Raw genomic sequence first — 19,892 nt, forward strand, 5'->3', positions numbered from 1 at the left:
GTTTGTATTTCTTTGCTGAGGGTCATTCTGACTGGTGTGAGCTGATACCATTTTGTGGCTGGATTTGCATATGTCTAATCATTCCTTATATTGAGCTTATAGCCATGCATTTTTATTGTTTTTTAAAGAGTGAGTACAGCTTACCTATTCAGCTAGTTTCTTGAAGTATGCGGCATAGTTTGAATTTATTTTGCCATTACCTCCCTCAACACATTTTGTTGGCAGGTCTCATTTATAGCCCTGCAGTCCTTGTGGATACGAAGTGACCTTTAGCACAGGTTGTAAAACTGCTGTTGCGGCAAACGGCCACAGGGCGGCAGCATTTCTACATTGACTACTCTAGTTACTGGGGAAACAGTACCTTCTGGGAAGTAGTGTTCCTCGGTTGTAAATTAGAGTGGAATGTGCCCGGATGAACACACAAAGCTTATGTCTCCTTAGTTATGTTTGTTCTTTATATTGACTGTATTTATTGTATCGGAGTAATACTCCGTTGTGTACACGGACCACTTCTTTTTCGTGCATTCATCGGTTGATGGACATTTTGGTTGTTCCAAGTCTTGGCTCGGGTAAATAGTGCTGCAGTGTAGGATTGTCAGCCTGTGTCTTTTTGACTCTGGTCTTCTCAGGTGATAGAGCCAGTAGTGGGCCGACCAGATCATATGGTAGCTCAATTTTTACCTCCTTTCTGTTCTCACTACTGGCTGTTACCATTTGACATCCCAGCAGCAGCTAGAGGGTATACAGTTGTCTGAAACCCCTTGAGCATTTATTGTTTAGAGATGTTTTGCTGATGATCATTCTGACTGTTGTCCCGTAAACGTTTTTGTAGATTGCATTTGCATGTCTTTAGTAATTCCTGACGTGGAGCTTTCTCCACGGCCTTTTCTGTTAAACGGAAATAAAGACAAAAAGAAAGAATGTGAGTTAAATGTGCCTCTTGAAATCGTCTTCTTGAAAGATTGCCCTCTTTTGAATTTTTTCGTCGATATTCGAACCCAGGATTTTTTTGAGGGCAGGTGTCATTTACAGAGGTGCAATTCTTGTGGATAGTAAGAGACCCTGAACACTGTGTTTAAAGCTGCTTTTGCAGGAGACAGTCACAAGGCTGTGGCATGTCTCCATTCCCAAATCTGGTTACTAGGGCAAAAGAGCCTTCCTGGGTGTAATGTTCCAACCTGTAAGTTAGAATGGAATGGGCCAGGAAAAGCCCCCACGGGTTTATGTCTCATTACTTCTTGTTGGTATTCTTAATTTAATTTTTATTTGTTATCACAGCAAATTTGATTACAATGTTTTGTTTGTTCTGGGTGTGCAAGATGTGGTTCTTTTACCTATATGCATATTATCTGTTCACCTTCGGATCCATTTCCCACGTGGGTTAGGACACAATGTTGAGTAGTCTTCTCTTGGTATTCCATAGGTCTTTGGTGCTTATATATTTCACATGTGTTGGTGTGTCTCTGTTTCCCGCAATATGCTAATTTCTCCAGTCCTCAAACCTTTCCATTTGGTTAACCGTACGTTTGTTGATCGAATCTTTGATTGCCTTGCTCTGTGAAAAATCTTCATTGGTATCAATTTTCAGGTAACACCGTTAAGTGATATCATAGGATATGTGTCCTTCGCTTTCTGACTTCCTTCATGTTGTGATTACCTCCAGACTCATCTATGGTGCTGCAAACGGCATTGTTTCATTTTTTTCCTTGGCTCCTATTCCATCTGTACATGTACCAGTTCTTCTTTTCCATTCATCTTTGGATGGACTTTTTGGTAGCTTCCCTGTCTTGCCTATTGTCATACTGTTGCAGTGCAGTTTTGCCTGCCTGTGTCTTTCTAATTGTGTCTTCTTAGGTCATAGGCCCGGGAGTGTGCCTGCTGAATCCTGTGGTGCCTCAATGGGTATCTGTTAAAGGCAGCTCCATTCTGTTTTCATTAGTGGCTCTTTCCAGTTTAGTCCCACTTAGAGATGAGGGTACGCATTTCTCCACAGCCCCTTCAGCATTTATTGTTTGCAGAATTTTTGCTGATGGTCATTCTGACCGGTGTGAGCTGATACGTTTTTGAAGATTGGATTTGCATATCTTTAACGTTTCCTCATGATGAGCATTTTCCCATGACATTTTGTTGTCGTTGCTGTTAAAAAGAAAAAAAAAAACCAGTGCGTGTAAAATATACCTCTTGAAATTGTCTTCTTGAAACCTTGCCCTCTTTTGAAACTTTTGGTCGATTTTCGACCGCAGGATTTTTTTTGAAGGCGTGTGTCACTTACAAGTTTGCAATTGTTGTTAATATTTAGTGACCATTAGCACTGGGTTGAATGCTGCTGCTGTGGGAAACGGCCGCACGGCGGCAGCGTTTCTCCTTTCCCAAACCTTGTTACTAGGGCAGCAGAGCCTTCCTGGAACTTGTGTTCCTAGGTTGTAAATTAGAATGGAACGTGCCAGGAAAAAAACGCATAAGTTTATGTCTCAGGACATCTTCTTCATTGTTATAATTTAATTTTTGTAATCAGGGTAATGATTAGAATATTATTTGTTCTAGGTGTACACACTCTGGTTCATTTCTAAAATATATTATATAGATAGATAGATAGATATACACACACACACACACACATACATATATATATTCATGTACAGATCCTCTTCCCATGTAAATTAATACAGAGTGTTCAGTAGACCTCCCTTCGTATATGGTGAGTCTCTTATATATATGTATTTCATATGTATTTGTGTACGTATGGCAGCCCGAACCTTAATTTGCCCATTGCTCCCACCTTTCGTTTTAGATAACCATAGTTGTTTTCTAAGTGTGTGTCTTTCTCTGTGGAAATAAGTTCATTTGTATCAGTTGTTAGATGACACCCAGAAGTGATATCCTAAGATATTTGTGTTTTGCTTTCCGACTTACCTCATGTTCTGTGATTATCTCTAGGATCATCCATGGTGCTGCAAAGAGCAGTATTTCATTGTTTTCCACGGCTAATATTCCACTGTGCACATGGACCCATTCTCCTTTGTCCACTCATCTGCTGATGGCCATTTTGGTTGCTTCCGTGTCTTGGCTTTTGTGCAGATTGCTGCAGTGCACCTTTGCCAGCCTGTGTCTTCTCGACTCTCGTCTGCTCAGGTGAAAGGCCCAGCGGTGGGCCTGCTGGATTGAATGGTAACTCAAGTTTTACTTTGAAACACAGTTCCTTTGCGTTCTCATTATTGGCTCTTACTCCTTTACACCTCAACAGCAGCTAGAGGGTACACAGTTCTCTAAAACCTCTTCAGCATTGATTGTTTGTAGACTTTTTGCTTATGGTCATTCGAGTGGTGTGTGTTGAAACCTTTTCATAGATTAGATTGGCATGAGTCTAATAATTCCTGATGCTGAGCTTGTATCCATTTCCCTTTTTATTTGTAAAGAGTGTGTAAATCTTACCTCTCATAGGATCTTCTTGAAAACTTGGCTCTCTTGTAAGTTTTTTGGCCACTCCCTACCTCAGAACATTTTTTTGAGGGCAGGTGTCCTTTACAGCCCTGAGTCCTTGTGAGTATTAAGTGACCATCAGCCGAGGTTTAAAGCCGCTCTTGCGGGAAACGGCCACAAGGCGGCACAATTTCTCCATTTACAACTCAGGGCATTTGGGCAACAGAGGCTTCCTGGAAATCGTGTTAGTAGGCTGTAAGTTAGAGTGGAGTGTGCCAAGGCAAACCCCTAACAGCTTATATCTCCTTACTTCTGGTTTGTTTTTTAAATGTAATTTTTCTTTTTCCTCAGAGCAAATTAGATAAAAATGTTGTGTATGTTCTAGGTGTACAGAATCTGGTTCATTATATCTATGTATCTATCTATTCATCTTTGCCTCCTTTCCCATGGACGTTATTACAGAGTGTTGAGTGGACCTCTCTTGGTATTCCATAGGTCTTTGGTGATTCTAGGTTTCATATGTATTAGTATAGGTCTGAAACCCCCATGTCCTAATTTATCCATTCCTCCCACCTTTCCGTTTGGTTAAACATAATCTTGATTTCTTAATCCATGAGTGTCCTTTTCTTCGAAATAACTTCATGGGTATCATTTTTTAGGTAACACGTATAAGTGATATCATAGGATGTCTTTCTTTCGGTTTCTTTCTCACTTCAAGGTGTGTGATTATCTCTAGGTCCTTCTGTGGTGGTGCAAACAGCACTGTTTCATGCTTTTCCATGGCTCATGTTCCACTGTGTACATGGACCACTTCTTCTTTGTCCATTCATCTGTTGATGGCCATTTTGGTTGCTTCCAAGTCTTGGCTGTGGTAAATATCACTGCAGTGTAGGATTGCCAGCCTGTGTCTTTTGGTTTCTGGTCTTCTCAGGTGATAGGCACAGCAGTGGGTCTACCAGACCCTATGGGAGCTCAATTTTTACCTTGAAACGCATGTTCTTTCTGTTCTAACTACTGGCTGTTACCAGTTTACCGCCCACCAGCAGCTACAGGGTACACAGAGTTCTCTAAAACCCGTTCAGCATGTACTGTTTGTGGACTGTTTTGCTGATGATCATTCTGACTGTTGTGAGGTGAACGTTTTCATAGATTGGATTTGCGTGTCTTTATTAATTTCTGACGTTAAGCATTTTTTCCATGCCCTTGCTTTGGTTAAAGAAAAAAAAAAGAGAAGAAAAGACAAAATGTGTGTAAAACATGCCTCTTGAAATTGTCTTCTTGAAAGGTTGCCTCTTTTGAAGTCTTTGGTCGATTTTCGACCCCAGAATGTTTTTTTGAGGACAGGTGTCATTTACAGGCCTGCAATTCAGGTGAATTTTAACTGACCATTTGCACTGGGTTTAAAACTGCTGTTGGAGGAAGGCCACAATGCTGCAGGATTTCTCCACTCTCAAATCTGGTTACTAGGTCAGCAGAGCCTTCCTGGAAGCTGTGTTCCAAGGTTGGAAGTCAGAATGGCATGAGCCAGGAAGAACGCCCATAATTTTATGCCCCATTATTTCTTGTGCATTTTTTTAATATAATCTTTTATGACAGCACATTTGATTGTAATGTTTGCTTTGTTCTAGGTGTGCAAGATGTGTTTGTTTTTTACACCGAGACATATATGTATTCATCTTGGAATCCATTTGCCATGTAGGTTATGACACAGTGTTGAGTAGTCTTCTCTCGGAATTCTGTAGGTCTCTGGTGAGTATATATTTCACGTGTGTTTGTATACCTCTGTCAACCCCAATATCCTAATATATCCAATCTTTACAGCTTTCCAATTGGTTAAGCATAAGTTTGTTTAATAAATCTGTGATTCCCGTTCTGTGGAAATATCTTCGTTGGTATCCATTTCTAGGTAACACCTATAATTGATATCATAGGATATGTGTCTTTCGCTTTGTGACTTACTTCAAGTTGTGTGATCACCTCCAGAGTCATCTACGGTTCTTCAAACTGCTTCGTTTCATGTTTTTTCCATGGCTCATATTCCATCTGTACACGTGCCAGTTCTTCTTTGTCCATTCGTATCTTGATGGACTTTTTGGTTGTTTCCATGTCTTGGCGATTGTAATACTGCTGCAGTGCAGTTTTGCCTGAATGTGTCATTCCATTTCCGTCTTCCTAGGTTATAGGCCAAGGAGTGGGCCTGCGGGATCATATGGTATCTCAGTGTTTACCTTTTAAAGGCTGCTCCGTTCTCTTTTCATTTTTTTTATAAATTTATTTTATTTATTTATTTTTGGCTGCATTGGGTCTTCGTTGCTGTGCGTGGGCTTTATTTGTGGTGAACAGGGGCTACTCTTTGTTGCAGTGCTCTGGCTTCTCATCGCGGTGGCTTCTCTTGTTGCAGAGCATGGGCTCTAGGTGTGAGGGCTTCAGTAGTTGTGGCTCGTGGGCCCCAGGCCGCAGGCTCAGTAGTTGTGGCGCATGGGCTTAGTTGCTCCACGGCATGTGGGATCCTCCCGGACCAGAGCTCGAACCGTGTCCCCTGCGTTGGCAGGCGAACCCCCAACCACTGCGCCACCAGGGAAGTCCCCCGTTCTCTTTTCATTAGTGGCACTTACCAGTTTACGAGCCACTTAAAGGTGAGAGTGCATTTGCTCACAACCTCTTGAGCATGTAGTGTTTGTATTTCTTTGCTGAGGGTCATTCTGACTGGTGTGAGCTGATACCATTTTGTGGCTGGATTTGCATATGTCTAATCATTCCTTATATTGAGCTTATAGCCATGCATTTTTATTGTTTTTTAAAGAGTGAGTACAGCTTACCTATTCAGCTAGTTTCTTGAAGTATGCGGCATAGTTTGAATTTATTTTGCCATTACCTCCCTCAACACATTTTGTTGGCAGGTCTCATTTATAGCCCTGCAGTCCTTGTGGATACGAAGTGACCTTTAGCACAGGTTGTAAAACTGCTGTTGCGGCAAACGGCCACAGGGCGGCAGCATTTCTACATTGACTACTCTAGTTACTGGGGAAACAGTACCTTCTGGGAAGTAGTGTTCCTCGGTTGTAAATTAGAGTGGAATGTGCCCGGATGAACACACAAAGCTTATGTCTCCTTAGTTATGTTTGTTCTTTATATTGACTGTATTTATTGTATCGGAGTAATACTCCGTTGTGTACACGGACCACTTCTTTTTCGTGCATTCATCGGTTGATGGACATTTTGGTTGTTCCAAGTCTTGGCTCGGGTAAATAGTGCTGCAGTGTAGGATTGTCAGCCTGTGTCTTTTTGACTCTGGTCTTCTCAGGTGATAGAGCCAGTAGTGGGCCGACCAGATCATATGGTAGCTCAATTTTTACCTCCTTTCTGTTCTCACTACTGGCTGTTACCATTTGACATCCCAGCAGCAGCTAGAGGGTATACAGTTGTCTGAAACCCCTTGAGCATTTATTGTTTAGAGATGTTTTGCTGATGATCATTCTGACTGTTGTCCCGTAAACGTTTTTGTAGATTGCATTTGCATGTCTTTAGTAATTCCTGACGTGGAGCTTTCTCCACGGCCTTTTCTGTTAAACGGAAATAAAGACAAAAAGAAAGAATGTGAGTTAAATGTGCCTCTTGAAATCGTCTTCTTGAAAGATTGCCCTCTTTTGAATTTTTTCGTCGATATTCGAACCCAGGATTTTTTTGAGGGCAGGTGTCATTTACAGAGGTGCAATTCTTGTGGATAGTAAGAGACCCTGAACACTGTGTTTAAAGCTGCTTTTGCAGGAGACAGTCACAAGGCTGTGGCATGTCTCCATTCCCAAATCTGGTTACTAGGGCAAAAGAGCCTTCCTGGGTGTAATGTTCCAACCTGTAAGTTAGAATGGAATGGGCCAGGAAAAGCCCCCACGGGTTTATGTCTCATTACTTCTTGTTGGTATTCTTAATTTAATTTTTATTTGTTATCACAGCAAATTTGATTACAATGTTTTGTTTGTTCTGGGTGTGCAAGATGTGGTTCTTTTACCTATATGCATATTATCTGTTCACCTTCGGATCCATTTCCCACGTGGGTTAGGACACAATGTTGAGTAGTCTTCTCTTGGTATTCCATAGGTCTTTGGTGCTTATATATTTCACATGTGTTGGTGTGTCTCTGTTTCCCGCAATATGCTAATTTCTCCAGTCCTCAAACCTTTCCATTTGGTTAACCGTACGTTTGTTGATCGAATCTTTGATTGCCTTGCTCTGTGAAAAATCTTCATTGGTATCAATTTTCAGGTAACACCGTTAAGTGATATCATAGGATATGTGTCCTTCGCTTTCTGACTTCCTTCATGTTGTGATTACCTCCAGACTCATCTATGGTGCTGCAAACGGCATTGTTTCATTTTTTTCCTTGGCTCCTATTCCATCTGTACATGTACCAGTTCTTCTTTTCCATTCATCTTTGGATGGACTTTTTGGTAGCTTCCCTGTCTTGCCTATTGTCATACTGTTGCAGTGCAGTTTTGCCTGCCTGTGTCTTTCTAATTGTGTCTTCTTAGGTCATAGGCCCGGGAGTGTGCCTGCTGAATCCTGTGGTGCCTCAATGGGTATCTGTTAAAGGCAGCTCCATTCTGTTTTCATTAGTGGCTCTTTCCAGTTTAGTCCCACTTAGAGATGAGGGTACGCATTTCTCCACAGCCCCTTCAGCATTTATTGTTTGCAGAATTTTTGCTGATGGTCATTCTGACCGGTGTGAGCTGATACGTTTTTGAAGATTGGATTTGCATATCTTTAACGTTTCCTCATGATGAGCATTTTCCCATGACTTTTTTGTTGTCGTTGCTGTTAAAAAGAAAAAAAAAAACCAGTGCGTGTAAAATATACCTCTTGAAATTGTCTTCTTGAAACCTTGCCCTCTTTTGAAACTTTTGGTCGATTTTCGACCGCAGGATTTTTTTTGAAGGCGTGTGTCACTTACAAGTTTGCAATTGTTGTTAATATTTAGTGACCATTAGCACTGGGTTGAATGCTGCTGCTGTGGGAAACGGCCGCACGGCGGCAGCGTTTCTCCTTTCCCAAACCTTGTTACTAGGGCAGCAGAGCCTTCCTGGAACTTGTGTTCCTAGGTTGTAAATTAGAATGGAACGTGCCAGGAAAAAAACGCATAAGTTTATGTCTCAGGACATCTTCTTCATTGTTATAATTTAATTTTTGTAATCAGGGTAATGATTAGAATATTATTTGTTCTAGGTGTACACACTCTGGTTCATTTCTAAAATATATTATATAGATAGATAGATAGATATACACACACACACACACACATACATATATATATTCATGTACAGATCCTCTTCCCATGTAAATTAATACAGAGTGTTCAGTAGACCTCCCTTCGTATATGGTGAGTCTCTTATATATATGTATTTCATATGTATTTGTGTACGTATGGCAGCCCGAACCTTAATTTGCCCATTGCTCCCACCTTTCGTTTTAGATAACCATAGTTGTTTTCTAAGTGTGTGTCTTTCTCTGTGGAAATAAGTTCATTTGTATCAGTTGTTAGATGACACCCAGAAGTGATATCCTAAGATATTTGTGTTTTGCTTTCCGACTTACCTCATGTTCTGTGATTATCTCTAGGATCATCCATGGTGCTGCAAAGAGCAGTATTTCATTGTTTTCCACGGCTAATATTCCACTGTGCACATGGACCCATTCTCCTTTGTCCACTCATCTGCTGATGGCCATTTTGGTTGCTTCCGTGTCTTGGCTTTTGTGCAGATTGCTGCAGTGCACCTTTGCCAGCCTGTGTCTTCTCGACTCTCGTCTGCTCAGGTGAAAGGCCCAGCGGTGGGCCTGCTGGATTGAATGGTAACTCAAGTTTTACTTTGAAACACAGTTCCTTTGCGTTCTCATTATTGGCTCTTACTCCTTTACACCTCAACAGCAGCTAGAGGGTACACAGTTCTCTAAAACCTCTTCAGCATTGATTGTTTGTAGACTTTTTGCTTATGGTCATTCGAGTGGTGTGTGTTGAAACCTTTTCATAGATTAGATTGGCATGAGTCTAATAATTCCTGATGCTGAGCTTGTATCCATTTCCCTTTTTATTTGTAAAGAGTGTGTAAATCTTACCTCTCATAGGATCTTCTTGAAAACTTGGCTCTCTTGTAAGTTTTTTGGCCACTCCCTACCTCAGAACATTTTTTTGAGGGCAGGTGTCCTTTACAGCCCTGAGTCCTTGTGAGTATTAAGTGACCATCAGCCGAGGTTTAAAGCCGCTCTTGCGGGAAACGGCCACAAGGCGGCACAATTTCTCCATTTACAACTCAGGGCATTTGGGCAACAGAGGCTTCCTGGAAATCGTGTTAGTAGGCTGTAAGTTAGAGTGGAGTGTGCCAAGGCAAACCCCTAACAGCTTATATCTCCTTACTTCTGGTTTGTTTTTTAAATGTAATTTTTCTTTTTCCTCAGAGCAAATTAGATAAAAATGTTGTGTATGTTCTAGGTGTACAGAATCTGGTTCATTATATCTATGTATCTATCTATTCATCTTTGCCTCCTTTCCCATGGACGTTATTACAGAGTGTTGAGTGGACCTCTCTTGGTATTCCATAGGTCTTTGGTGATTCTAGGTTTCATATGTATTAGTATAGGTCTGAAACCCCCATGTCCTAATTTATCCATTCCTCCCACCTTTCCGTTTGGTTAAACATAATCTTGATTTCTTAATCCATGAGTGTCCTTTTCTTCGAAATAACTTCATGGGTATCATTTTTTAGGTAACACGTATAAGTGATATCATAGGATGTCTTTCTTTCGGTTTCTTTCTCACTTCAAGGTGTGTGATTATCTCTAGGTCCTTCTGTGGTGGTGCAAACAGCACTGTTTCATGCTTTTCCATGGCTCATGTTCCACTGTGTACATGGACCACTTCTTCTTTGTCCATTCATCTGTTGATGGCCATTTTGGTTGCTTCCAAGTCTTGGCTGTGGTAAATATCACTGCAGTGTAGGATTGCCAGCCTGTGTCTTTTGGTTTCTGGTCTTCTCAGGTGATAGGCACAGCAGTGGGTCTACCAGACCCTATGGGAGCTCAATTTTTACCTTGAAACGCATGTTCTTTCTGTTCTAACTACTGGCTGTTACCAGTTTACCGCCCACCAGCAGCTACAGGGTACACAGAGTTCTCTAAAACCCGTTCAGCATGTACTGTTTGTGGACTGTTTTGCTGATGATCATTCTGACTGTTGTGAGGTGAACGTTTTCATAGATTGGATTTGCGTGTCTTTATTAATTTCTGACGTTAAGCATTTTTTCCATGCCCTTGCTTTGGTTAAAGAAAAAAAAAAGAGAAGAAAAGACAAAATGTGTGTAAAACATGCCTCTTGAAATTGTCTTCTTGAAAGGTTGCCTCTTTTGAAGTCTTTGGTCGATTTTCGACCCCAGAATGTTTTTTTGAGGACAGGTGTCATTTACAGGCCTGCAATTCAGGTGAATTTTAACTGACCATTTGCACTGGGTTTAAAACTGCTGTTGGAGGAAGGCCACAATGCTGCAGGATTTCTCCACTCTCAAATCTGGTTACTAGGTCAGCAGAGCCTTCCTGGAAGCTGTGTTCCAAGGTTGGAAGTCAGAATGGCATGAGCCAGGAAGAACGCCCATAATTTTATGCCCCATTATTTCTTGTGCATTTTTTTAATATAATCTTTTATGACAGCACATTTGATTGTAATGTTTGCTTTGTTCTAGGTGTGCAAGATGTGTTTGTTTTTTACACCGAGACATATATGTATTCATCTTGGAATCCATTTGCCATGTAGGTTATGACACAGTGTTGAGTAGTCTTCTCTCGGAATTCTGTAGGTCTCTGGTGAGTATATATTTCACGTGTGTTTGTATACCTCTGTCAACCCCAATATCCTAATATATCCAATCTTTACAGCTTTCCAATTGGTTAAGCATAAGTTTGTTTAATAAATCTGTGATTCCCGTTCTGTGGAAATATCTTCGTTGGTATCCATTTCTAGGTAACACCTATAATTGATATCATAGGATATGTGTCTTTCGCTTTGTGACTTACTTCAAGTTGTGTGATCACCTCCAGAGTCATCTACGGTTCTTCAAACTGCTTCGTTTCATGTTTTTTCCATGGCTCATATTCCATCTGTACACGTGCCAGTTCTTCTTTGTCCATTCGTATCTTGATGGACTTTTTGGTTGTTTCCATGTCTTGGCGATTGTAATACTGCTGCAGTGCAGTTTTGCCTGAATGTGTCATTCCATTTCCGTCTTCCTAGGTTATAGGCCAAGGAGTGGGCCTGCGGGATCATATGGTATCTCAGTGTTTACCTTTTAAAGGCTGCTCCGTTCTCTTTTCATTTTTTTTATAAATTTATTTTATTTATTTATTTTTGGCTGCATTGGGTCTTCGTTGCTGTGCGTGGGCTTTATTTGTGGTGAACAGGGGCTACTCTTTGTTGCAGTGCTCTGGCTTCTCATCGCGGTGGCTTCTCTTGTTGCAGAGCATGGGCTCTAGGTGTGAGGGCTTCAGTAGTTGTGGCTCGTGGGCCCCAGGCCGCAGGCTCAGTAGTTGTGGCGCATGGGCTTAGTTGCTCCACGGCATGTGGGATCCTCCCGGACCAGAGCTCGAACCGTGTCCCCTGCGTTGGCAGGCGAACCCCCAACCACTGCGCCACCAGGGAAGTCCCCCGTTCTCTTTTCATTAGTGGCACTTACCAGTTTACGAGCCACTTAAAGGTGAGAGTGCATTTGCTCACAACCTCTTGAGCATGTAGTGTTTGTATTTCTTTGCTGAGGGTCATTCTGACTGGTGTGAGCTGATACCATTTTGTGGCTGGATTTGCATATGTCTAATCATTCCTTATATTGAGCTTATAGCCATGCATTTTTATTGTTTTTTAAAGAGTGAGTACAGCTTACCTATTCAGCTAGTTTCTTGAAGTATGCGGCATAGTTTGAATTTATTTTGCCATTACCTCCCTCAACACATTTTGTTGGCAGGTCTCATTTATAGCCCTGCAGTCCTTGTGGATACGAAGTGACCTTTAGCACAGGTTGTAAAACTGCTGTTGCGGCAAACGGCCACAGGGCGGCAGCATTTCTACATTGACTACTCTAGTTACTGGGGAAACAGTACCTTCTGGGAAGTAGTGTTCCTCGGTTGTAAATTAGAGTGGAATGTGCCCGGATGAACACACAAAGCTTATGTCTCCTTAGTTATGTTTGTTCTTTATATTGACTGTATTTATTGTATCGGAGTAATACTCCGTTGTGTACACGGACCACTTCTTTTTCGTGCATTCATCGGTTGATGGACATTTTGGTTGTTCCAAGTCTTGGCTCGGGTAAATAGTGCTGCAGTGTAGGATTGTCAGCCTGTGTCTTTTTGACTCTGGTCTTCTCAGGTGATAGAGCCAGTAGTGGGCCGACCAGATCATATGGTAGCTCAATTTTTACCTCCTTTCTGTTCTCACTACTGGCTGTTACCATTTGACATCCCAGCAGCAGCTAGAGGGTATACAGTTGTCTGAAACCCCTTGAGCATTTATTGTTTAGAGATGTTTTGCTGATGATCATTCTGACTGTTGTCCCGTAAACGTTTTTGTAGATTGCATTTGCATGTCTTTAGTAATTCCTGACGTGGAGCTTTCTCCACGGCCTTTTCTGTTAAACGGAAATAAAGACAAAAAGAAAGAATGTGAGTTAAATGTGCCTCTTGAAATCGTCTTCTTGAAAGATTGCCCTCTTTTGAATTTTTTCGTCGATATTCGAACCCAGGATTTTTTTGAGGGCAGGTGTCATTTACAGAGGTGCAATTCTTGTGGATAGTAAGAGACCCTGAACACTGTGTTTAAAGCTGCTTTTGCAGGAGACAGTCACAAGGCTGTGGCATGTCTCCATTCCCAAATCTGGTTACTAGGGCAAAAGAGCCTTCCTGGGTGTAATGTTCCAACCTGTAAGTTAGAATGGAATGGGCCAGGAAAAGCCCCCACGGGTTTATGTCTCATTACTTCTTGTTGGTATTCTTAATTTAATTTTTATTTGTTATCACAGCAAATTTGATTACAATGTTTTGTTTGTTCTGGGTGTGCAAGATGTGGTTCTTTTACCTATATGCATATTATCTGTTCACCTTCGGATCCATTTCCCACGTGGGTTAGGACACAATGTTGAGTAGTCTTCTCTTGGTATTCCATAGGTCTTTGGTGCTTATATATTTCACATGTGTTGGTGTGTCTCTGTTTCCCGCAATATGCTAATTTCTCCAGTCCTCAAACCTTTCCATTTGGTTAACCGTACGTTTGTTGATCGAATCTTTGATTGCCTTGCTCTGTGAAAAATCTTCATTGGTATCAATTTTCAGGTAACACCGTTAAGTGATATCATAGGATATGTGTCCTTCGCTTTCTGACTTCCTTCATGTTGTGATTACCTCCAGACTCATCTATGGTGCTGCAAACGGCATTGTTTCATTTTTTTCCTTGGCTCCTATTCCATCTGTACATGTACCAGTTCTTCTTTTCCATTCATCTTTGGATGGACTTTTTGGTAGCTTCCCTGTCTTGCCTATTGTCATACTGTTGCAGTGCAGTTTTGCCTGCCTGTGTCTTTCTAATTGTGTCTTCTTAGGTCATAGGCCCGGGAGTGTGCCTGCTGAATCCTGTGGTGCCTCAATGGGTATCTGTTAAAGGCAGCTCCATTCTGTTTTCATTAGTGGCTCTTTCCAGTTTAGTCCCACTTAGAGATGAGGGTACGCATTTCTCCACAGCCCCTTCAGCATTTATTGTTTGCAGAATTTTTGCTGATGGTCATTCTGACCGGTGTGAGCTGATACGTTTTTGAAGATTGGATTTGCATATCTTTAACGTTTCCTCATGATGAGCATTTTCCCATGACTTTTTTGTTGTCGTTGCTGTTAAAAAGAAAAAAAAAAACCAGTGCGTGTAAAATATACCTCTTGAAATTGTCTTCTTGAAACCTTGCCCTCTTTTGAAACTTTTGGTCGATTTTCGACCGCAGGATTTTTTTTGAAGGCGTGTGTCACTTACAAGTTTGCAATTGTTGTTAATATTTAGTGACCATTAGCACTGGGTTGAATGCTGCTGCTGTGGGAAACGGCCGCACGGCGGCAGCGTTTCTCCTTTCCCAAACCTTGTTACTAGGGCAGCAGAGCCTTCCTGGAACTTGTGTTCCTAGGTTGTAAATTAGAATGGAACGTGCCAGGAAAAAAACGCATAAGTTTATGTCTCAGGACATCTTCTTCATTGTTATAATTTAATTTTTGTAATCAGGGTAATGATTAGAATATTATTTGTTCTAGGTGTACACACTCTGGTTCATTTCTAAAATATATTATATAGATAGATAGATATACACACACACACACACACATACATATATATATTCATGTACAGATCCTCTTCCCATGTAAATTAATACAGAGTGTTCAGTAGACCTCCCTTCGTATATGGTGAGTCTCTTATATATATGTATTTCATATGTATTTGTGTACGTATGGCAGCCCGAACCTTAATTTGCCCATTGCTCCCACCTTTCGTTTTAGATAACCATAGTTGTTTTCTAAGTGTGTGTCTTTCTCTGTGGAAATAAGTTCATTTGTATCAGTTGTTAGATGACACCCAGAAGTGATATCCTAAGATATTTGTGTTTTGCTTTCCGACTTACCTCATGTTCTGTGATTATCTCTAGGATCATCCATGGTGCTGCAAAGAGCAGTATTTCATTGTTTTCCACGGCTAATATTCCACTGTGCACATGGACCCATTCTCCTTTGTCCACTCATCTGCTGATGGCCATTTTGGTTGCTTCCGTGTCTTGGCTTTTGTGCAGATTGCTGCAGTGCACCTTTGCCAGCCTGTGTCTTCTCGACTCTCGTCTGCTCAGGTGAAAGGCCCAGCGGTGGGCCTGCTGGATTGAATGGTAACTCAAGTTTTACTTTGAAACACAGTTCCTTTGCGTTCTCATTATTGGCTCTTACTCCTTTACACCTCAACAGCAGCTAGAGGGTACACAGTTCTCTAAAACCTCTTCAGCATTGATTGTTTGTAGACTTTTTGCTTATGGTCATTCGAGTGGTGTGTGTTGAAACCTTTTCATAGATTAGATTGGCATGAGTCTAATAATTCCTGATGCTGAGCTTGTATCCATTTCCCTTTTTATTTGTAAAGAGTGTGTAAATCTTACCTCTCATAGGATCTTCTTGAAAACTTGGCTCTCTTGTAAGTTTTTTGGCCACTCCCTACCTCAGAACATTTTTTTGAGGGCAGGTGTCCTTTACAGCCCTGAGTCCTTGTGAGTATTAAGTGACCATCAGCCGAGGTTTAAAGCCGCTCTTGCGGGAAACGGCCACAAGGCGGCACAATTTCTCCATTTACAACTCAGGGCATTTGGGCAACAGAGGCTTCCTGGAAATCGTGTTAGTAGGCTGTAAGTTAGAGTGGAGTGTGCCAAGGCAAACCCCTAACAGCTTATATCTCCTTACTTCTGGTTTGTTTTTTAAATGTAATTTTTCTTTTTCCTCAGAGCAAATTAGATAAAAATGTTGTGTATGTTCTAGGTGTACAGAATCTGGTTCATTATATCTATGTATCTATCTATTCATCTTTGCCTCCTTTCCCATGGACGTTATTACAGAGTGTTGAGTGGACCTCTCTTGGTATTCCATAGGTCTTTGGTGATTCTAGGTTTCATATGTATTAGTATAGGTCTGAAACCCCCATGTCCTAATTTATCCATTCCTCCCACCTTTCCGTTTGGTTAAACATAATCTTGATTTCTTAATCCATGAGTGTCCTTTTCTTCGAAATAACTTCATGGGTATCATTTTTTAGGTAACACGTATAAGTGATATCATAGGATGTCTTTCTTTCGGTTTCTTTCTCACTTCAAGGTGTGTGATTATCTCTAGGTCCTTCTGTGGTGGTGCAAACAGCACTGTTTCATGCTTTTCCATGGCTCATGTTCCACTGTGTACATGGACCACTTCTTCTTTGTCCATTCATCTGTTGATGGCCATTTTGGTTGCTTCCAAGTCTTGGCTGTGGTAAATATCACTGCAGTGTAGGATTGCCAGCCTGTGTCTTTTGGTTTCTGGTCTTCTCAGGTGATAGGCACAGCAGTGGGTCTACCAGACCCTATGGGAGCTCAATTTTTACCTTGAAACGCATGTTCTTTCTGTTCTAACTACTGGCTGTTACCAGTTTACCGCCCACCAGCAGCTACAGGGTACACAGAGTTCTCTAAAACCCGTTCAGCATGTACTGTTTGTGGACTGTTTTGCTGATGATCATTCTGACTGTTGTGAGGTGAACGTTTTCATAGATTGGATTTGCGTGTCTTTATTAATTTCTGACGTTAAGCATTTTTTCCATGCCCTTGCTTTGGTTAAAGAAAAAAAAAAGAGAAGAAAAGACAAAATGTGTGTAAAACATGCCTCTTGAAATTGTCTTCTTGAAAGGTTGCCTCTTTTGAAGTCTTTGGTCGATTTTCGACCCCAGAATGTTTTTTTGAGGACAGGTGTCATTTACAGGCCTGCAATTCAGGTGAATTTTAACTGACCATTTGCACTGGGTTTAAAACTGCTGTTGGAGGAAGGCCACAATGCTGCAGGATTTCTCCACTCTCAAATCTGGTTACTAGGTCAGCAGAGCCTTCCTGGAAGCTGTGTTCCAAGGTTGGAAGTCAGAATGGCATGAGCCAGGAAGAACGCCCATAATTTTATGCCCCATTATTTCTTGTGCATTTTTTTAATATAATCTTTTATGACAGCACATTTGATTGTAATGTTTGCTTTGTTCTAGGTGTGCAAGATGTGTTTGTTTTTTACACCGAGACATATATGTATTCATCTTGGAATCCATTTGCCATGTAGGTTATGACACAGTGTTGAGTAGTCTTCTCTCGGAATTCTGTAGGTCTCTGGTGAGTATATATTTCACGTGTGTTTGTATACCTCTGTCAACCCCAATATCCTAATATATCCAATCTTTACAGCTTTCCAATTGGTTAAGCATAAGTTTGTTTAATAAATCTGTGATTCCCGTTCTGTGGAAATATCTTCGTTGGTATCCATTTCTAGGTAACACCTATAATTGATATCATAGGATATGTGTCTTTCGCTTTGTGACTTACTTCAAGTTGTGTGATCACCTCCAGAGTCATCTACGGTTCTTCAAACTGCTTCGTTTCATGTTTTTTCCATGGCTCATATTCCATCTGTACACGTGCCAGTTCTTCTTTGTCCATTCGTATCTTGATGGACTTTTTGGTTGTTTCCATGTCTTGGCGATTGTAATACTGCTGCAGTGCAGTTTTGCCTGAATGTGTCATTCCATTTCCGTCTTCCTAGGTTATAGGCCAAGGAGTGGGCCTGCGGGATCATATGGTATCTCAGTGTTTACCTTTTAAAGGCTGCTCCGTTCTCTTTTCATTTTTTTTATAAATTTATTTTATTTATTTATTTTTGGCTGCATTGGGTCTTCGTTGCTGTGCGTGGGCTTTATTTGTGGTGAACAGGGGCTACTCTTTGTTGCAGTGCTCTGGCTTCTCATCGCGGTGGCTTCTCTTGTTGCAGAGCATGGGCTCTAGGTGTGAGGGCTTCAGTAGTTGTGGCTCGTGGGCCCCAGGCCGCAGGCTCAGTAGTTGTGGCGCATGGGCTTAGTTGCTCCACGGCATGTGGGATCCTCCCGGACCAGAGCTCGAACCGTGTCCCCTGCGTTGGCAGGCGAACCCCCAACCACTGCGCCACCAGGGAAGTCCCCCGTTCTCTTTTCATTAGTGGCACTTACCAGTTTACGAGCCACTTAAAGGTGAGAGTGCATTTGCTCACAACCTCTTGAGCATGTAGTGTTTGTATTTCTTTGCTGAGGGTCATTCTGACTGGTGTGAGCTGATACCATTTTGTGGCTGGATTTGCATATGTCTAATCATTCCTTATATTGAGCTTATAGCCATGCATTTTTATTGTTTTTTAAAGAGTGAGTACAGCTTACCTATTCAGCTAGTTTCTTGAAGTATGCGGCATAGTTTGAATTTATTTTGCCATTACCTCCCTCAACACATTTTGTTGGCAGGTCTCATTTATAGCCCTGCAGTCCTTGTGGATACGAAGTGACCTTTAGCACAGGTTGTAAAACTGCTGTTGCGGCAAACGGCCACAGGGCGGCAGCATTTCTACATTGACTACTCTAGTTACTGGGGAAACAGTACCTTCTGGGAAGTAGTGTTCCTCGGTTGTAAATTAGAGTGGAATGTGCCCGGATGAACACACAAAGCTTATGTCTCCTTAGTTATGTTTGTTCTTTATATTGACTGTATTTATTGTATCGGAGTAATACTCCGTTGTGTACACGGACCACTTCTTTTTCGTGCATTCATCGGTTGATGGACATTTTGGTTGTTCCAAGTCTTGGCTCGGGTAAATAGTGCTGCAGTGTAGGATTGTCAGCCTGTGTCTTTTTGACTCTGGTCTTCTCAGGTGATAGAGCCAGTAGTGGGCCGACCAGATCATATGGTAGCTCAATTTTTACCTCCTTTCTGTTCTCACTACTGGCTGTTACCATTTGACATCCCAGCAGCAGCTAGAGGGTATACAGTTGTCTGAAACCCCTTGAGCATTTATTGTTTAGAGATGTTTTGCTGATGATCATTCTGACTGTTGTCCCGTAAACGTTTTTGTAGATTGCATTTGCATGTCTTTAGTAATTCCTGACGTGGAGCTTTCTCCACGGCCTTTTCTGTTAAACGGAAATAAAGACAAAAAGAAAGAATGTGAGTTAAATGTGCCTCTTGAAATCGTCTTCTTGAAAGATTGCCCTCTTTTGAATTTTTTCGTCGATATTCGAACCCAGGATTTTTTTGAGGGCAGGTGTCATTTACAGAGGTGCAATTCTTGTGGATAGTAAGAGACCCTGAACACTGTGTTTAAAGCTGCTTTTGCAGGAGACAGTCACAAGGCTGTGGCATGTCTCCATTCCCAAATCTGGTTACTAGGGCAAAAGAGCCTTCCTGGGTGTAATGTTCCAACCTGTAAGTTAGAATGGAATGGGCCAGGAAAAGCCCCCACGGGTTTATGTCTCATTACTTCTTGTTGGTATTCTTAATTTAATTTTTATTTGTTATCACAGCAAATTTGATTACAATGTTTTGTTTGTTCTGGGTGTGCAAGATGTGGTTCTTTTACCTATATGCATATTATCTGTTCACCTTCGGATCCATTTCCCACGTGGGTTAGGACACAATGTTGAGTAGTCTTCTCTTGGTATTCCATAGGTCTTTGGTGCTTATATATTTCACATGTGTTGGTGTGTCTCTGTTTCCCGCAATATGCTAATTTCTCCAGTCCTCAAACCTTTCCATTTGGTTAACCGTACGTTTGTTGATCGAATCTTTGATTGCCTTGCTCTGTGAAAAATCTTCATTGGTATCAATTTTCAGGTAACACCGTTAAGTGATATC

The 19,892-nt window shown here is 41.4% G+C and overlaps 1 long non-coding RNA gene across 1 annotated transcript in view; it reads left to right on the plus strand.

Annotated features, from left to right (window-relative positions):
• The first annotated feature begins 2,980 nt into the window (after positions 1-2,980).
• The window catches only part of LOC141278734 (uncharacterized), a 34,534-nt gene continuing 17,622 nt past the window's right edge, over positions 2,981-19,892 (plus strand). Inside the window, exons 1-4 of the long non-coding RNA XR_012331848.1 lie at positions 2,981-3,168; positions 5,049-5,169; positions 11,145-11,265; positions 17,237-17,357. This is a non-coding gene — a long non-coding RNA (uncharacterized lncRNA). The remainder of the gene's footprint in view (positions 3,169-5,048; positions 5,170-11,144; positions 11,266-17,236; positions 17,358-19,892) is intronic.

This window comes from Tursiops truncatus, chromosome 1 (genome assembly GCF_011762595.2).
Source record: "Tursiops truncatus isolate mTurTru1 chromosome 1, mTurTru1.mat.Y, whole genome shotgun sequence".
NCBI lineage: Eukaryota > Metazoa > Chordata > Mammalia > Artiodactyla > Delphinidae > Tursiops > Tursiops truncatus.